General features: G+C 43.1%; 1 protein-coding gene across 10 annotated transcripts in view; it reads right to left on the bottom strand.

The window, feature by feature from the left end:
- The window catches only part of LOC104878102 (disease resistance protein RPV1), a 205,254-nt gene that overhangs the window by 8,928 nt on the left and 176,442 nt on the right, over positions 1 to 19,884 (bottom strand). For 4 of the 10 annotated variants that reach the window (XR_009466086.1, XR_009466082.1, XR_009466083.1 and 1 more), the window contains exons 1-4: positions 18,805 to 18,949; positions 1,001 to 1,211; positions 780 to 896; positions 352 to 434 (exon numbers count right to left, since the gene is read on the bottom strand). The gene's annotated coding sequence lies outside the window, so the exon portion shown is untranslated. Of the gene's footprint in view, positions 1 to 351; positions 435 to 779; positions 918 to 983; positions 1,212 to 18,804; positions 18,950 to 19,884 lie in introns of those variants that run through there. The other 6 variants (XR_009466069.1, XR_009466073.1, XR_009466070.1 and 3 more) reach the window with 3 other exon arrangements.

Below are 19,884 nucleotides of genomic sequence, written 5' to 3'. Positions count from 1 at the left end.
AGTACACTTTTATACTGCTTCCATTATCACACCCGAATTTCACTTATTTAAGTCCTATTTGATCCAGTAATTGGAAAAAAAATAGAACCTTCACTCTAGTACAGGACAAGTAGAACCAAGCCCATAGAACTGCAGTTCATGCCTGAAACCTAGATGTAGTCTACAAAATTCCCCATTGTCTCTCCTCTGTTGCCATTAAAAACTAATTCATGGTTTCCCCCGATTTCGATTATATTTTTTGGTAAAATATCAATGGTTTATCAGGGTTCCACCAGAATGAAAATTACCAACTGAAGTGACATATAAAAGTTAAGAAAAGGAAAGAAAAGATGAAACATGACGATTGAGTACCAGATTGTTCTCAGCAACTAAGGCTTCTATATTTTGTTGATTCAGTTCTTCTGGGCGAAGCCGCTCAAAATCATCAATTTTGGCTGCAGTCCAGTAAAGAAACCACAGTCATTCCATTTCCATTTAAGGAGTGAAACCAAACATCAATAAAAAGGAAAAATAAAAGGAAAAAAAAAAAAAAGACTGTCGGAAATGCACTTGTATCAAAGAACAAGATAGATAATGTATGAAAACCAAATTTTTGATTAAGAACAGAAGCACACCATCCCTAGGAAAGACAAAACCACCATCAGTAGACCTCATATCATACACAGAGATACATAGCCCCAAATTCACAATAATCTTCGTCACAAGACTTTCTGTCCCTTAAATGCTTTGAAATCTCAATAACAAATTAAAAACGCAAAGATAATGCTCAATCTCCAGACCTTGTCTAAGAAGAGACTTTCAAACTCTCCTTTGACGGCTTCATTGAGGGGAAGGTCCAGAAGATGAGGCCGCAATTGCACTGTGTGCTCAATCAAGCTAAGGAAGAACATCTAAACCTAGAAAACGTCAATTTCAAACTGAAAATCAGTGACAGAGGCAGATTATCACAGGAAATTAAACAAAATAAAGTAAAAAAAATTAACAAAATGTCTTCTCGAACTTGTTCTCGCAGTCTCAAGGATGCTCTTTTTTCGGTAGGGTTCTTCAGTGAGATTCTGGTTGATCTAGGGCTTTAATCTCCGACCGATCAGCGTTTTCAGCAATAGGAATATTTCATTGCCCGTTATGCCGGTGAGGTTTGTGATTCGCCAACGGTGAGAGGAGAGACCGAAACCAAAGTTGATGGGAGAGAGGAGAGCTTAGCTCAAAGCCTGAAACAGAAAAATCATTTCAATAACGTGAAATAAAAATAAAAATAAAATCAAAATTAACAGAATGATTTTAGAATTAAAATTTATTTTAATTTTATTGTTCTTAAACAAAATTAACAAAATTTGACTCTAATCTGGAAAAAAAAATTCAATATATGTATATATATATATATATTTAAATATTTGTCTCCGGCATGCTTAAGACTTTTTTTTTTCTTTTAATTATTTAGTGTGAAATTAATTTGAATTAATTCAAAAATCTTCTTTTTTCCCATAAAAATTTATGGTAGCAAAACATGAAATTTGTTACCGTGTTGTTCTAAATATTTAATAATTTTAAGGTTACGTTTGGTTCGCAAAAATAATAGAAAAAGAAAAAAATTGAAAAGAAAAATGATTTTCTCATATTTGATTGTTTTATAAAAAATATCCAAGAAAATTAAATATGATTAAAACTAATTAAAAACTTATATATTTTTAAATTATTTAATCTTTATATCAATGAATTAAAATAAGTAAAATGAGTTGGAAATAATAAATAAAAATAATTTATCAACTTTTAATTTATTTTTTATTTTTCTTCACTTTTTCTTTCTTTATACTTTTTCTTCTTTTTTTTTTCCTACATTTTTCCTCAAATTTTTCGAACCAAACATAACCTAAGATATTAAAATTTATTCCACTCAAATGTAATTCATTTAATAATCATATCAAAATTAAAGTAGAAGAAAAACCCGTTAACATGATTCTAGTTTGTTAATCTCCTATCAAATTACGATAACATGATTATAACATATCTAAAATTTTAAATATATAAAAATATTATTTTTAAAATACTTTTTTTAACATATATATATATATATTAATTTTTAATTAACTTAGTTGCTTAATTTTAGTTATAAAACAACCACCCCTAAAAGAATAATTTAATAAAATATAAAATGTTTAAAAAAAATTATATAGAATATAATTTAAATAATTATGTAGCTATTTATAAATTAGTAACTACTCAATGAAATTTTAAAATCTAAACATTTAATAAATCTCAAAATCAAATGGAAGATATCTCACCTCAAAAAATATATACCAACATATCAACTACAAAATACAAAAAGACCACTTTTAAGAATTTATTTTTATAACATATATTAGGGTTTAAGTAAAATTAATTTATAAGCATTAAATAAAATAAAAAAATATTTTATAAAATCCATTTAGTATCTATACTTATCTAAGTTAGATAATTTTAACTTTTAAAATTTGAATATGGTTTCGGGGTTCTAAATTCAATAATTTATTTCAAAGATATGTCAGAATAAATACTCACATCTCTTTTAAAAATGAAATTTTTTATTTTGGTATAGTTAAGAATAAACAGTTAAAATCAAAGCTTGAACATATTGTAGACCGCCATTTAGGCATGGGTCACTTTTTCTCTATTTGTTTTTGCAGATCACATTTTTAGCCAGGTGTCACTATCCCAGCGAGCCACGTGTCACATCCTTGGTGGCCATAAGGAATCCACTTCGCTTTTTGAAGCTGCAGTAGGACTTTGACACGTGGAGGAACTTTCTGGAAGGGGGTCCCGCAGGCCGTCAAGGGGCACGGATGAGAGAGAAGGAAAGGTGGCTGCAGAAGGAAGGGTGTAGGAAAGGTGGCTGCGGTAGAGATCGTTGAAAAGGCAAATCCCGGAAACAGAGGGGGTTTTTCGAAAAAGGGGGAGAGGACAGCATTGTAGAGGAGGAAGGAGTTTTTCTGAGAGTTTTGAGGGAAAGAGTATGGGTTGAGCTACAGTAGGAAGCTAAGAACAGAGGAACGTAGAGTTACTGGGAAGAGTCCAGGACACGGAGCTGAGAAGGGAGATTCCTAGGTATGACCATTTGTTTTTTTTCTGTATATTTTCCATTTTTTTTCATACTGTCCAGGTCTGATTGTCAATGATTTTTCATTTCTGCTTGTTGGGTTGTTCTGTTTTGGTGATAACTGATTAAATATTGGAAGAGTTTGCTGTGTTTTATGCTCTATTCTGACGAGTATTTTCCATCGTAACTCACTGGATGTTGGACCCTTGGATGAAACGATGAAATGGGTCCGATATGCTGGTTAAAGTCTTCATGTTCTTCTTCTTGTTGCTATCCTTCACTCTTTCACATACCCATTAAAACCACTCACCCAAGCCTCCATATCCATACAACCCACCAAGCCCGTTTCTCTCTCTAAACCTTCACCTACCTATGGGATCCTCCCTAAAAATGCCACGTGGCTCTCTCTCTCCCTTGCGCATGCAGACGGTCCCCCTTGCGACGCGTGGCATCGCTCATTCCACCCGGACGGAAATTCTCACTCATTCCACCCGGATGTCTCGCATCCGGAATTCTTCTCCGCCGGCATTCCATCCGGATGTCTCGCATCCGGAATTCTTCTCCGTCGACATTCCATCCGGATGTCTCGCATCCGGAATTCTTCTCCGTCGGCATTCCATCCGGGTGTCTCGCATTCGGAATTCTTCTCCGCCGACATTCCACCTGGGTGTCTCGCATCCGGAATTCTTCTCCGCCGACATTCCCATTTGGATGTCTCGTATCCGGAATTCTGTCCGGCCGACGTTCCACCTTTTCCGGATGTCTCACATCCGGAATTCTGTTCGGCTGACGTTCAACCTTCTCTGGATATCTCACATCCGGAATTATGTCCGACAGATGTTCCACCTTTTTCTTCATCCTTAGAGCATTTTCTTGAGGTGCCCAAGATCCCATTATTAATAAAATTTTGATGCCATTTTTCTTTCTGGCATGCAACCTTCATAACTTCCATGATTTTAAATTGTTTTGAAATAAGCAAAAGTTAAATTCTGTAATTCCAAATGATGGAATTTATGGAATTAATTCATGCAAAAATAAACGAGCTTTGGTGGGGGCCCCACATATGTGACTGATCGATTGATTAACTGACTGATTGACTTGATTATCATACATAATTGATTTATCCTGCTCTTTGATATGTATGCTATTGTTTCTTAATTGAGCACTAACCTTCCTTCTTGATAGCGCCTTGTGGTTCGTCACTTAGGTACGCATTTTTTCTCATTCTGGTATTTCTATGTGCATGTTTTGATCCTCATATGTGCATGATAGTTCCGGGTATTCATTGATCTCCTCATCAATTGCCACGTTAGCTTCATTTTATTAGTAGAGACCCGTTTTTTAGGGACTTAGAAGGGTGCTACGGTTCCTTACCGTACCTTCCTGATAAGTAACCTGACCCCCGAACCTGATCCGGTTTTTCGTAGACCACCTTTTCCAAATAAGGAGTCACACTTAGGGTTTTTCTTTCTTATTTTGTTTACCCTTTTAAAAATAAAACAAAAATAAGTGGCGACTCCAAGTCATTTTTTTTTAACCAATTAAATCATTTTTCAAAATTAAAAATCGAGCTCGCCATCGCGTGAGAAACGCATTGAGCCGAAATGCGGGGTCCACAAAATGGCGACTTCGCTGGGGAAAATTTAGAGGGTCAAGCTTGAACTTAGAGTGAAGCAAACGTGGCATTCGATTAGATGATCAGTGGATGTTCATCTCTTGATCGCGCATTGAGGATTTTTTTATACATGCTTGGGCGTTGTATTCATTTGGGATTCTGACATACTGATTATGTTGACTGATTTATCTTGATTGAGGATTCCAATGCCATGATTTCTTCTGTGTTTCATTGATATATTCGTTTGAGACGTTGACATGTTGGATTATTGATCATTGATCTTATTGCATTGCTTAGTGTATTGATTCTGATTTTGGCCTGATTTTTCTGATCACTTCACATGCATACACTCACCTCTGTATATCACTCGGCTGACATGTTGATTCTCTGACTTATATATTATTTTGATCGTCTTTGAGCATGATGTTTGTATCACTATTCGTCTTGATCCTCATAGCTTTTGTGTGGACATGATTGATATATCCTATACTCTGCTTGATTGCATGTTGCATGACTGCCCTCCTTCTGCATGATTGCATGTCGCCTGTCTCTGTGGGCCGCATATATATCCCCTTACCTCCAACTCTCTTGGTTTCGGTCATTCCTTTCATCCCGGTTCTCACTATTGCAAGTGTGAGACTTTCTGTGCGCTTGCTCTCTGACCGAGCCGGAGATTAGGAGTAGGGTCTAGCAACGGGCTATATCGATGCACGGGAGCATTTTGAAGGAGAGCAACACTTTGATGTCGATTGGAGTCCGATCATTGAAGACCTATATAGCCCAGAGCTAGGTTTCATGGATATTTGTGTAGCCAGTATGTTTTCTTTCTTGTTTTAGCTTCTTAGGGTTATCGGATGCACCCACATCGTTCACTGTGCACTCTAGTTGGCTTTTGAGCATTGAGAGTTTGAGAGGTTTCACCATAGGAAACCCCCTGGGATGTCGAGGTAGTGCATGCGTGGAAGTGATTACCACCCTGCATGGAAGCGCCCCGTCTTTTCGGATGTGTGTAGAGGGTTGCATACCGCTGGAGGGTATGATCGCTTCTGCTAGGGATCTTTTAAAGTCCATCCACATCCATTTAGAGCCACCTTCACCTCATAGGTTGAGCCATAGATCTTTCGATTAGGACTCCATCCCTACACGTGGGTGCATGTGAGGGCCTTTGGCGCCTCTGTGGTCACATTTTGGATTTGACGCTCCCTCTTTTAGTCTCCAATTGAGAGTGCATAGAGATCAGTGCGAGTTTTGAGTACGGTCGGACAGTCCGCCTTCGTCTTGGATGCATTGCTCGTTTCAGTTCAGATTATCATTCCTTTCATACTTTTCTTATACCGTATCCACATTCCGCTTCTCATCTAGTCAGGATCGGATTTCGTTCATAGTCTGGATACACCTTCTTGGGTCAGAGTTGAAGGGAGATTAGTCCGGTATTCAGAGAGACAGAGTATGGATCAGCAGGTTGTTACTATGGATCAGTTCACTACCGCCATGACTTCTATCCAGGAGGCTTTGGCTAGCCTCAGGCAGGAGATAGGTGGTTAGCAAGGTAGACCACCAGCAGTTCAAGATGAGACACTGTATGACTCACATCCACCTCCACCACCCCTACCTGTTCCTTCAGTGCCTCAGACATCACCATATGTATTACACGGGCATTCTGAGATCGCTTCGCCCACTGTTGTCCAGACCACTGTCGCTGATGACACTCATGCATGTATGGACCACCTCAAGCAGTGTATGAGGCAGATGAGAGTGTTAGATGGATCAGTTGTTTGGGATGATTTTGAGGGTATGTCGGTAGCCAGTTTGCCGGCTAAGTTCAGGATGCCAGACATCGAGAGATATACAGGCATTGGTTGTCCGCGCCTCCACCTTAGACTTTATATAAACCGTGATGAGGGCTCATGGTTTGGACGAGTCTCAGATGATTACTCTATTCCCGCTATCTCTGAGTGGGGCAGCCCAGCGATGGTTCGCTTCTTTGGAGTCTTCACGACGTCGGACATGGGATGACTTGGCTCGGGAGTTCCTACGACAGTTTTCATTTAACACTGTCGTGGATGTATTGAGGAGAGAGTTAGAGGCTCTTAGGCAGAGATCGGACGAGTCAATTTCTTCATTCATTTCCCGCTGGCGCGGGAAGATTGCCGAGATTATTGACAGACGTTCAGAGAGAGATCAGATACAGATGGTCTTGAGGAGTTTACAACCCAGGATCGCCAGACACGTGGTCGGGGTACCGTTCGCAGATTTTGGGTCATTGGTTATGGCTTTATACGATGTCGAGGACGGCATCTCGAGAGGATTATGTACAGATTCTTCCCCTAGTGATATTAAGGGGAAGAAGCCCTTTGTAGGACCGAGGTCAGCAGATGTGAGCGCCATCGGTTCTTCCAGTTAGAGGCCTCTCAGGCGCCATCAGTCGATCCCACGGTTTTCCGAGCCTCATTCTTCCTATGCATCTCATCAGCACAGGCCACGGGCACCTCGTTCGGCTTATGATCAGACATACATGCCACAGACATTGGTTTTACCTTCTTATGCCACTCAGGGCATTGAGAGACTCGCGGTTTCCTACACAGCCATAGGGAAGCCATGCTACGCTGCTCAGTTCACCGCGAGACTTGCGGCACCTTATCCCCGACCTGGAGCCTAGCAGACTTCTGCTCCGTTTGCTTTGAGGACGCAGAGGCAGTTCTCGCAGATAGGCATGCCGTTGAGCCAGGCTCTTCGGAAGCTCACAGAGGCTGGTTTATTGACTGCTCTCACCCCTCGACCACCACCTCAGCCTATTCCGCCGCAGTTCAGGATGGATCTGCATTGTGCTTAGCATCAGGGGCCTGGACATGAGACTGATCGATGCACTGCTCTGAGGCACACTATTCAGAATCTGATAGACTAGGGTTTGGTACACTTGGGTCAGCCGAGTGTGACCACAACCCGTTACCGACCCATACCACGCACGCAGTTCCTCCCCCCAGCCGGTGGTATTCATTTCTTGGACTTTGATGAGACTGACGATCATGTCCATATGTTGAGTTGGGATGATTAAGACCCAGAGCCTATCATGCCAGCTGAGATTTAAGAGACGAGTGGGGTAACCCTAGAGCCACAGATGCTCACTCCTTTCTGATTAGTTCCTGAGGTAGCATCTGTACAGGCTACCACTTATGAGCCTCTGACATTCACACGCTATAGCGTTCGGACGCCGTACATTCTGATCCCGGATGTTGAGGAGATTTAGGCTCCACATATTGATATTTCTCAGACTCCGGATGTCCAGTATATCCTCCGAGGAAGTAGAGTGATGCGACAGCCACCTCCCACGGCAGCTAGGCCAGTCGAGGGTACATCTGTTTCCGAGGAGGTCAGAGCAGAGGATGATGAGATTTTGAGGCAACTACAGAGCACTCAGGCTCGTATCTCCATTTGGAGTTTGTTGGCATCTTCGAGCACTCATCGAGATACATTAATTAGAGCCCTGAGCCAGATCAGAGTTGAGACTACCACCACTCCTGAGGGTTTGATTCACATGATGACGGCTGGCCGAGCCACATGTATCGTATTCTCGGACGACGATTTGCCACCGGAGGGCTCGGACCACACTCGTCCGCTTTACATATCTGTCGGTTGTTCAGGCCGTCGAGTCCCATCTGTCCTTTTGGACAATGGCTCAGCCCTGAACGTATGTCCTCTTGCCACTGCCATCGCCCTTGGATACGTTCCTTCTGATTTCGGTCCCTCCACTCAGACCGTTCGCGCATATGACAGTACTCGGAGGGAGGTAATGGGCACATTGGAGATCGAGTTGCTGATCGGTCCGACCACTTTTATCGCCGTGTTTCAGGTTTTGAGGATTCCTACATCCTTTAACATGCTTCTAGGCCGACCATGGATCCACAAAGCCGGGGCCATTCCTTCTTTCCTTCATCAGAAGGTGAAGTTTATTCACGATGGTCAGGTCGTCGTGGTGCTGGCTATGGGGGACATGTTCATTACTACCGAGCCTATGCTCGAGATTAGTTACGCTGATGACGATCTTTTTCTGACTGGATTCACCTTCGATGAGGTGCAGATCGTGGAGATAGAGGATTTCTGCCAGGATTTCGTAGCCATGTCCTTCGATCAGCACAACAGTACGGTGGTGCTCGATATTATGCGGAGCATGTCTTATCTTCCGGGCATGGGATTAGGGCGTCGTCAGCACGGGCCTAGCGAGTTCATAGCCATCCCTGATCACGACGTACCGTTCGGACTCGGGTTCATCCCCACTGAGGCCGACTATCTCTATATGGCGCGATTGCTCAAGGAGAGGGTGAGGGCTCGACTGGCTCATACTCCTTTCTATCATCCTATGCGTCCGTACACCAGGAGCCTAGCAGATTACTTTATGAGGGCATCGGAGCCGCACTCACCATATGACGGGATCATCGGAGGACTTAGCACCACCTAGGAGGCCGAGCTTCAGCGCCTTGTCCAGCAGTTACGATTGAGAGATGAAGCCCCTGGTCCTTCGATTTCTGTGTTGATTACTCCTTCCTCTTCGGATTGCACGAGCCTTATGACGTTTTGTTTCCCTGATGAGATCGATGATCATGGGGCGTTTGCCGAGGACAACGACATAGTGGACGGAGCCGTGCCACATGACGAGTATATCGATGAGATGCTCGCGATGAGCCTGAGCCGTATCGAGGAGAGAGTTCATCCTGGGCTCACTTCACCATTCGATCTTTTCGGGGTGTTCTTCATCGAGATCGCTGAGGAGATCCAGACTGCCCCTGCTCCGGAGATTGTTGAGGATGCTATAGCTGTTGTTGATTTGATTGACGACCCTGTTAGCCTTGTTAAGGGAGTGTCCGACTTTGTGGACTCACCTCTTTCATTTGATGTTTTATCGGGATTTGTCTCCCGTCCTGACTATGTTTCCGACTCTTCATCTATGGATTTGAGCACTTTTGAGTATTTGCCTGTCTCTCGTGATATTATCTTGTCTGCACCATCTTCACCCACATCACAGATTCTTGATATTGATGATGAGATTGCACAGCATGACTTAGATGATGACTCATCTTCTGTTTCCGATTCGGATCCTGTTGATCAGAGGGTTTCACCTGCTGTAGGGGACACAGAGATTGTTGATTTCGGCACCGCAGATCAGCCTAGGGAGTTGAGGATCGGGTCAGATCTATCTGTAGATGAGAAGGACAGCCTCATCCAGTTGCTCAGAGCATACTTGGACGTCTTTGCATGGTCCTATGAGGACATGCCGGGCCTTGATCCATCTATCGTCCAACATCGTTTGCCACTTCTGCCCCATGCCAGACCGGTTAAGCAGAAGTTGAGACGATTGCATCCTCGTTGAGCTTGCAAATGAAGGAGGAGATCCAGAAGCAGCTCAGTGTAGGATTTTTGTTAGTGGTCGAGTACCCTAAGTGGCTGGCCAATGTCGTCCTTGTTCCCAAAAAGGACGGCAAGGTGAGAGTCTGTGTTGATTTCCGAGATCTTAACAAGGCCAGTCCTAAGGATGATTTTCCTCTTCCACACATCGACATGCTAGTTGACAGTACGACAGGTCATTCGATGTTGTCCTTTATGGACAGATTTTCCGGGTACAGTCAGATCTTGATGGCTTCAGAGGACATGGAGAAGACGTCTTTCATTACCAAGTGGGGCACTTATTGCTATAGAGTCATGCCATTCGGATTGAAGAACGCGGGAGCCACCTATCAGAGGGCAGCGACCACCCTCTTCCATGACATGATGCATCGGGATGTCGAGGTTTATGTAGACAACATGATAGTGAAATCCCGAGGTAGATCATATCATTTAGCAGCTCTGGAGAGGTTCTTTGAGAGGATTCGACAGTTCAGGTTGAGACTGAATCCCAAGAAGTGCACTTTCGGAGTGGCTTCTGGGAAACTCTTGGGGTATATGGTCAGTGAGAGAGGCATAGAGGTAGATCCGGATAAGATCAGAGCCATCATTGACATACCTGCACCGATGACAGAGAGGGAGGTCAGAGGCTTCTTGGGTAGACTTCAGTACATTAGCAGATTCATCTCCAGATTGACAGACATCTGTGAGCCCCTTTTCCGACTCTTGAGAAGGAGTCAACCTACTGTTTGGGATGATCAGTGTCAGCGCGCATTCGAGAGGATCAGGGAGTACTTGTTGTCGCCTCCAGTCTTAGCGCCTCCTACACCGGGCCGCCCTCTACTCCTATACTTATCAGTCTCAGACGTAGCTTTGGGATGCATGTTAGCTCAGCTCGATGATTCGGGCAAAGACCGAGCCATTTACTATCTGAGTAAGAGGATGCTTGACTATGAGACGAGATATGTCATGATTGAGCACTATTGCTTGGCATTGGTTTGGGTCACTCGCCGATTGAGACATTACATGACTGAGTATTCCATGCATTTGATATCCCGTCTAGATCCTTTAAGATATTTGTTTGATAGACCTGCTCTGGTCAGTCGCCTCATGAGATGGTTGGTACTTTTGACTGAGTTTGACATCTATTATGTCACTCAGAAGTCCGTCAGAGGGAGCATTGTAGCAGATCACCTAGCCTCATTACCAGTTTCTGATGCCTGAGCTATTGACAATGATTTTCCAGACGAGGATGTCGCAGTTGTGACTAGTCTGTCAGGTTGGCGCATGTACTTCGATGGTGCGGCCAACCATTCTGGATATGGGATAGGCGTCTTGCTGATATCCCCTCTTGGTGATCACATTCCCAGATCTGTTCGTTTGGCATTCTCGGATCGACATCCGGCCACGAACAACATTGTTGAGTATGAGGCATGTATATTGGGATTAGAGACAACCCTCGAGCTCGGGATTGGACAGATGGAGGTGTTTGGTGACTCCAATTTGGTATTGAGATAGGTTCAGGGCGAGTGGAAGACTAGAGATGCGAAGCTTAGGCCTTATCATGCGTATTTGGAGCTACTGGTCATGAGATTTGATGATTTGAGATACACACATCTGCCTAAAGTGCAGAACCAGTTTGTTGATGCTTTAGCTACTCTAGCTTCCATGATTGATATTCCTGCTGATGCCACTGTTCGACCTCTGTTGATCGAGTCGAGATATGCTCCTACTTATTGTTGTTTGATTGATGATGTAGAGCCTGATGATGGTTTGCCATGGTACCATGATATATATCATTTTTTGAGACTTGGCGTATATCTTGAGGCCGCTACGGCCAAGGATAGGAGAGCATTGAGACAGTTAGGCGCCCGATTTGTGATTTGTGGCGAGACGCTATACAGACGATCACCTGATGGAATGTTGTTGTTATGTTTGGACCGTGCTTCTGCCGATAGAGTGATACAGACGATTTGATCAGCACAATCTCCTAGATGAGAGGAGATTGAGAGCAGCGGACCACGTTCGTGCATATCAGAGGAAGATGGCCCGCGCTTTCAAAAAGCGGGTCAAGCCTAGACCACTACATATAGGTGACTTAGTCTTGAGAGTCATCAGAGGGTTGATCAGGGATCCAAGAGGGAAGTTCAGACCTAGTTGGAGCGGACCTTATTTCATCAGGGAGTTGACTCCAGAGGGTGCTGCATGGCTGATGGATTTAGATGGAAACCAGTTCTCAGAGCCGACCAATGTGGATAAGCTAAAGAGGTACTATGTTTGAGTCCATGGTCGCAGGATGGGTGGCCATCATTTCGGTTAGCTATATCCCTTTATCCCCCTTCTGATATATATATACTATTGCTAGCCCATTGAGCCTCGCACGCGCATTATAGTCTTTCTTTCTTGATTGCCTTACTCACACTTTCTCACCGGGTTGGGGGCCCTTTAGTGTATGCATGCATCATTGTTTAGGAGTCGCATGAGCCTTGGACCTAGGGGTGCATTCTCCTCATTATATTCCCTATATGTTTGCATCACTGCATTTTCATCTCACCTCATTGGTTGTGTTATTCGTCTCATCTTGTTTATCCTATCTACCACTCATTTGCATCATTCTCTTCACCCTGAGTGGTGATCCCCCTCAGTTCATCACATGGAGGATAGTCACATCATTTCCACCATCTATCTCTCGAACACTAGTTTAAAGATCCTTAGTTTGAGAAGGTCATCTCGTCAGAGAGAGTTTGTTTGTTGCCTTAGCACTTAGGAGTGTGTCCATTTGTTATTGATATCATCTTTGGGGTTCATTTGATCATGTTCATGGTACGCGTATGTGTATATATGTAAAAAAAAAAAGAAAAAAAAAAAATAATAATAATAAGCGCATGTGTGTATGCCCATAGTGTTCTCGATCATTGAGTATGTATATTGATGTTTGGGGGTCATTTTTATCGAGTATGTTCGTTCTTGGGAGTTCGTATGTGAGCTCTCTAAGATCCCATGTTATTTGTATTGCTTTGTCATATCTACTTGTGAGAGAGATGAGTGACCTTCTCTTAAGGACTCCGAGTCATTGTCCTTTCCATCATTATATTCATTATTGATGTTTGATCTGAGTCGATCACCACCTTTCTTCACATATTCACTATTCCGCTGTCGTTTTTATCGTCGCTTGTGATTCATCTCATTCTCTTCACATCTTATTCTCCCCTTTCAGCAACCCATCTCGGGTTTGATACTCACTTCACATCATCATTACACATATCACTATCAGTTCATTTTGCTTCATTTGTCTCCTTATCGACATCATATTCACGTTAGGCATCCTCAGGTCCATGGCTCATGGGATTCACTATACTTGCTGCATTTCATACATGAGGGCATGGATTTTGATCATCGGGTATTTGAGCTTAGTTTCCCTTCGTTTCGATCACCTTATCACCCTAGCCTACGTTACGTCTCGTGTCTTAAGACCACCATGAGGCCATGAGATCAGATATCGTCTTCAATAGCCTCTGCTTGGACAGGTGTTTGAGATTCGGTTGCCATTTGGATATTATCATGCTTTTTCTTCTGGAAGACACCTTTCTGATGGTTAGATTCATTTCAGTTGTGTTGGGATTATCGGGATCATGCATTTGACGAAGGGTGATTTGATGACACCTGCCATTTTCTGATCTGTCACGTATTCGATGCCATACTAGAGCACATTCCTATTTCAGATATGACTTTACAGATCCTCACGGGTTTGCATGCTTATCCTTGTTTGCGAGATGTATGCAGAGATGACGATATATTTGCTATCCTCACGATGATTCCTTAGTGGAGCCTATCGAGAGCCATCTAGCCAGGCTCGTGCTTTTAGATGCTTAGATGTCGTCATGCTTCCTTCCGAGGGACGCCCCTTCGATATGTGAGTTTGATTCAGTTGCAGGCATAGATGATTTGAGCTCATCTGATTTTTCGACATGTTACATTCTCGATGCCACATTGGGGCATATTACCCATCTTGATCGAGATTTATAGATCCCCACTGGTTTACATGATCATCCACGGTTATGAGATACACGCCAGGTTGATGTTTGATTTCATTTTGTTCTGATACTCTGAGGAGCCTCTCTTGAGTCATTCAGCTAGATTCATACTCTTTGATATAGTCGTGATTCCTGGATGGAGTTATCTTAGGTGCCTAAATTTCCTGCATCATCATTTCAGTGGGGTACATATCAGATCTGTTACGCCTCCTATTGGTGTTATTCTTGGGTTATCAGGACAGATCGGGTACATCTGATGCCATACTGGGGCATATTTCCCTTATTTAGCTGTGGAGGCGATCGTTCTCTCACATATCCATTACAGTTTCCATCACTCGGCCCAGATATATGGTATTCGCCTCACTGACCATTATTCCTGAGCTCTTCATCGAGATGAGCTCTCAGTGGAGCATCGTTCGAGACTCGTAGAGTCCCTTTCAGCCATTTCCAGCGGATTGAGATTTGCAGCGGCATGCCACACTGGGGTATATTTCCCCCTCATCGTCTCCTTGCGAATTCGGCGTTCAAAGCCACCATTCATTCGCGTTTTACGACATTCAGAGTCGCATCCTCGGTTTCGGCGTTCAGAGTCGTTATCACTTCTCAGTTTGGCGTTCAGAGTCATCATCATCACTTCTCAGCTTCGGCGTTCAGAGCCATCATCACTTTTTAGTTTCGACGTTCAGAGCCATCATCGGTTTTTAGATCGACATTCAGAGTTGCATCATCGGTTTCGGCGTTCAGAGCCATCATCACTTTTTAGTTTCGGCGTTCAAAGCCATCACCGTGTTTTCAGTTCGGCGTTCAGAGCCATCATCGGTTTTCGGATCGACATTCAGAGTCGCATCCTCGGTTTCGGCGTTCAAAGTCGTTATCACTTCTCAGTTTGACATTCAGAGTCATCATCATCACTTCTCAGTTTGACATTCAGAGTCATCATCATCACTTCTCAGCTTCGACATTCAGAGCCATCATCACTTTTTAGTTTCGGCGTTCAGAGCCATCACCGTGTTTTTAGTTCGGCGTTCAGGGCCATCATCGGTTTTTAGATCGACATTCAGAGTCGCATCCTCGGTTTTGGCGTTCAGAGTCGTTATCGCTTCTCAGTTTGACGTTCAGAGTCATCATCATCACTTCTCAGCTTCGGCGTTCAGAGCCATCATCACTTTTTAGTTTCGGCGTTCAGAGCCATCACTGTGTTTTTAGTTCGGCGTTCAGAGCCATCATCGGTTTTCAAATCGACATTCAGAGTCGCATCCTTGGTTTCGGCGTTCAGAGCCATCATCACTTTTTAGTTTCGGCGTTCAAAGCCATCACCGTGTTTTCAGTTCGGCGTTCAGAGCCATCATCAGTTTTCAGATCGACATTCAGAGTCGCATCCTCGGTTTCGGCGTTCAGAGTCGTTATCACTTCTCAGTTTGACGTTCAGAGTCATCATCATCACTTCTCAACTTCGGCGTTCAGAGCCATCATCACTTTTTAGTTTCGGCGTTCAGAGCCATCACCGTGTTTTCAGTTCGGCGTTCAGGGCCATCATCGGTTTTTAGATCGACATTCAGAGTCGCATCCTCGGTTTTGGCGTTCAGAGTCGTTATCGCTTCTCAGTTTGACGTTCAGAGTCATCATCATCACTTCTTAGCTTCGGCGTTCAGAGCCATCATCGGTTTTCAGATCGACATTTAGAGTCGCATCCTCGGTTTCAGCATTCAAAGTCGTTATCACTTCTCAGTTTTACGTTCAGAGTCATCATCATCACTTCTCAGTTTTGGCGTTCAGAGCCATCATCACTTTTTAGTTTCGGTGTTCAGAGCCATCACCGTGTTTTCAGTTCGGCGTACAGAACCATCATTGGTTTCCAGTTTGACATTCAGAGTCGTATTCTTCGTTTCGGCGTTCAGAGCCATCATCACTTTTTAGTTTCGGCATTTAGAGCCATCACCGTGTTTTCAGTTCGGCGTTCAGAGCCATCACCATTTCCCATATTGACGTTCAGAGTCGTATTCTTGGTTTTGGCGTTTAGAGCCACTGCGTCACTCTTTCCGATGTCCAGAGCCATGGGGCACATACCCTTTCAGGCATCTTGAGTTGTTTCTTTCCTTAGTGTCAGCGTTTAGAGCCATTGTTCTATTTGGCATCCAGTGCCGCTATCATCTTTTCTTTAGTTTGGCTTTCAGAGCCATTGTACATACCCATTCATGCATTTTGAGTCACCACATTTTTTTTTTCTCCCTGTTGGCATTCAGAGTCATTTCTCCTTGGTCGTATCATCCAGGGTCACGACCCCCGACATTTGTATTCGTTGGCATTGCGCATTTGATTCTCCTGATTTTGGCATTCACCCTTACTTACCTCACCCAGTCACCCTGTGCTTATCGCTTATTCATCATTGCTTGTCCAGATTCCTGTTCATTTGCACATGACACAGTCCCTTGAGTTCACGACACATACCTTGATCGTGTTGTTAGGCACCCTACATTTTTCCTTTTCATGTAGCTCAGATCGGGTAGTCTCCTTTGGACGTAGTCTTTTCCATTCTCCAAAGTGGTTCGACCGTTACTCATGTTTGATCTGGTCTTTTAAGTCACTTTTGGAGACATCTTAGAGGGAGCCTGAGTCCTTAGTACGACTTCAAAGGCATTTGAGACATCATCTTTCTTTTAGGATCAGAGCCTTTGTGATCGTCTGTTAGCCTTTTGAGTCGTGTTTAACTAACATCCCTGTGGGGGTCTCATTTGTTCTTCGGTAGAGTTCACTTCGTTCCCCTCATTATTCACACTCTTCTTTTCATTCCAGTGTTCATATTCCTTACACTCATGAGCTCTACCGAAGAGGGGCATATTTGTAGACCCCCATTTAGGCATGGGTCACTTTTTCTCTATTTGTTTTTGCAGATCACATTTTTAGCCAGGTGTCACTATCCCAGTGGGCCACGTGTCACATCCTTGGTGGCCATAAGGAATCCACCTCACTTTTTGAAGTTGTAGTAGGACTTTGACACTTGGAGGAACTTTCTGGAAGGGGGTCCCACAGGCCGTCAAGGGGCGCGGATGAGAGAGAAGGAAAGGTGGCTGCAGAAGGAGGGGTGCAAGAAAGGTGGCTGCGGTAGAGATCGTTGAAAAGGAAAATCCCGGAAACAGAGGGGGTTTTCTGAAAAAGGGGGAGATGACAGCATTGTAGAGGAGGAAGGAATTTTTCTGAGAGTTTTGAGGGAAAGAGTATGGGTTGAACTACAGTAGGAAGCTAAGAACAGAGGAGCGTAGAGTTACTGGGAAGAGTCCAGGACACGGAGCTGAGAAGAGAGATTCCCAGGTATGACCATTTGTTTTTTTTCTGTATATTTTCCATTTTTTTTCATACTGTCCAGGTCTGATTGTCAGTGATTTTTCATTTCTGCTTGTTGGGTTGTTCTGTTTTGGTGATAACTAATTAAATATTGGAAGAGTTTGCTGTGTTTTATGCTCTATTCTGACGAGTATTTTCCATCGTAACTCACTGGATGTTGGACCCCTAGATGAAACGATGAAATGGGTCCGATATACTGGTTAAAGTCTTCATGTTCTTCTTCTTGTTGCTATCCTTCACTCCTTCACATACCCATTAAAACCACTCACCCAAGCCTCCATATCCATACAACCCACCAAGCCTGTTTCTCTATCTAAACCTTCACCTACCTATGGGGTCCTCCCTAAAAATGCCACGTGGCTCTCTCTCTCTCTTGCACATGCAGACGGTCCCCCTTGCGATGTGTGGCATCGCTCATTCCACCCGGACGAAAATTCTCACTCATTCCACCCGGATGTCTCGCATCCGGAATTCTTCTCCGCCGGCATTCCATCCGGATGTCTCGCATCCGGAATTCTTCTCCGCCGACATTCCACCCGGGTGTCTCGCATCCGGAATTCTTCTCCGCCAACATTCCCTTCCGGATGTCTCGCATCCGGAATTCTGTCCGGCCGACGTTCCACCTTCTCCAAATGATAGAATTTATGGAATTAATTCATGTAAAAATAAACGGGCTTTGGTGGGGGCCCCACATATGTGACTGATCGATTGATTGACTGACTGATTGACTTGATTATCATACATAATTGATTTATCCTGCTCTTTGATATGTATGCTATTGTTTCTTAATTGAGCACTAACCTTCCTTTTTGATAGCGCCTTGTGGTTCGTCGCTTAGGTACGCATCTTTTCTCATTCTGGTATTTCTATATGCATGCTTTGATCCTCATATGTGCATGATAGTTCCGGGTATTCATTGATCTCCTCATCAATTGCCACGTTAGCTTCATTTTATTAGTAGAAACCCGTTTTTTAGGGACTTAGAAGGGTTCCTTACCGTACCTTCCTGATAAGTAACCTGACCCCCGAACCTGATCCGATTTTTCGTAGACCACCTTTTCCAAATAAGGAGTCACACTTAGGGTTTTTCTTTCTTATTTTGTTTACCCTTTTAAAAATAAGACAAAAATAAGTGGCGACTCCAAGTCATTTTATTTTTAACCAATTAAATCATTTTTCAAAATCAAAAATCGAGCTCGCCATCGCGTGGGAAACGCATTGAGCCGAAATGCGGGGTCCACACATATCTAATACCACATTCAACTTCCTAAACAAATAACAATATTAGTCATCGAGATACTTCTTTTTCACTAATTCTAATAAATATTTTAACCTTGAGTAAATGAAAAAGAGAGAAGATGTACCTTGGCGGAGGGAGCTGGAAACTAGACATGTGGGTGATCCTCTGTATCATCATGGCATTTTTTGACATTGAATAGTTGAAGGCTCTGTTGAGGATGATCTTGCACATAGATGAGATGGATCCCACAACTTTTCACTTTGCAACTTGCTTTGACGTCAGGCCCAAAACGGGACGAAAAGCCAGCCTTAAACTTGTTCCACCTATTGGATCAATACTCACTTGAAATGGAAATCTGAGGGAAATAGACCACCCTCAATGCTGCATTGATTCGACTCATGGTAGCTTAGCTTTAAAGGCGTATCAACAAAATTTATCCCTTAAATACTATTACTAAAGTAGCCAAGCTACTATAACATAGTGGTTCTAGGATCGTTCACTGGGAAGGGTTTTCGCAAACACAAGCGATATTCAAATTAGGAAAATAGGTGATTTTCTTATGGATGTTAGCTTTAAAAGAAGATGTAAATGTTTTAGAAAGATTTAAACTAATCTAAGCTAACATTAAAGACTAAAATGAAAGGGTGTAAAAACAAGTTTCTCAAAGATAGGATAGCTATGCTCTGGCTCTTATGCAAATTGGAAATCTCAGGATAGGCTCCTCGAGTTGGGGTTGCAACTATGGTGATGTTTGCTTCCTGAACCGGTATGGATTTAGCAAATCAAGTTTTAATCCTTTAAAATGGCAAAACAGATGGTAGTGAATTTCATCAATGGTTATTCACCTTAGACTTCCTTTGAATGGCTCGTAAGAGATAACTAATGGTCTATAGCCAAAAGCTTACCAAATATTGGCAACTCAAAGTCATTCCAAGTGATAAACTCACCTTTCAATGGCCATTGAAATTGGTTCTAACGGATTAATGCAAAACTTGAAATTGAAAACCTCACCTTCCAATAGCTCGTAGGAGATAACTAATGGATAGAAATCCAAAAGCTTATCAAGTATTGGCCGTTGGAAGTTGTCCAAAGGAAATAAAAACCAAACTTTGCATTAATGAACCTTTAATGAAAAACGACTACCTTACCTTCCGGGTGCGAGAAATTTCCATGGGATTGCATCCAAGTCATCACATAACATCCA

The sequence above is a fragment of the Vitis vinifera genome, chromosome 7 (assembly GCF_030704535.1).
Source record: "Vitis vinifera cultivar Pinot Noir 40024 chromosome 7, ASM3070453v1".
NCBI classification, from domain to species: domain Eukaryota; kingdom Viridiplantae; phylum Streptophyta; class Magnoliopsida; order Vitales; family Vitaceae; genus Vitis; species Vitis vinifera.
Note: the sequence above shows the minus strand (reverse complement) of the source record. Positions and strands in the feature narration are given on the sequence as shown.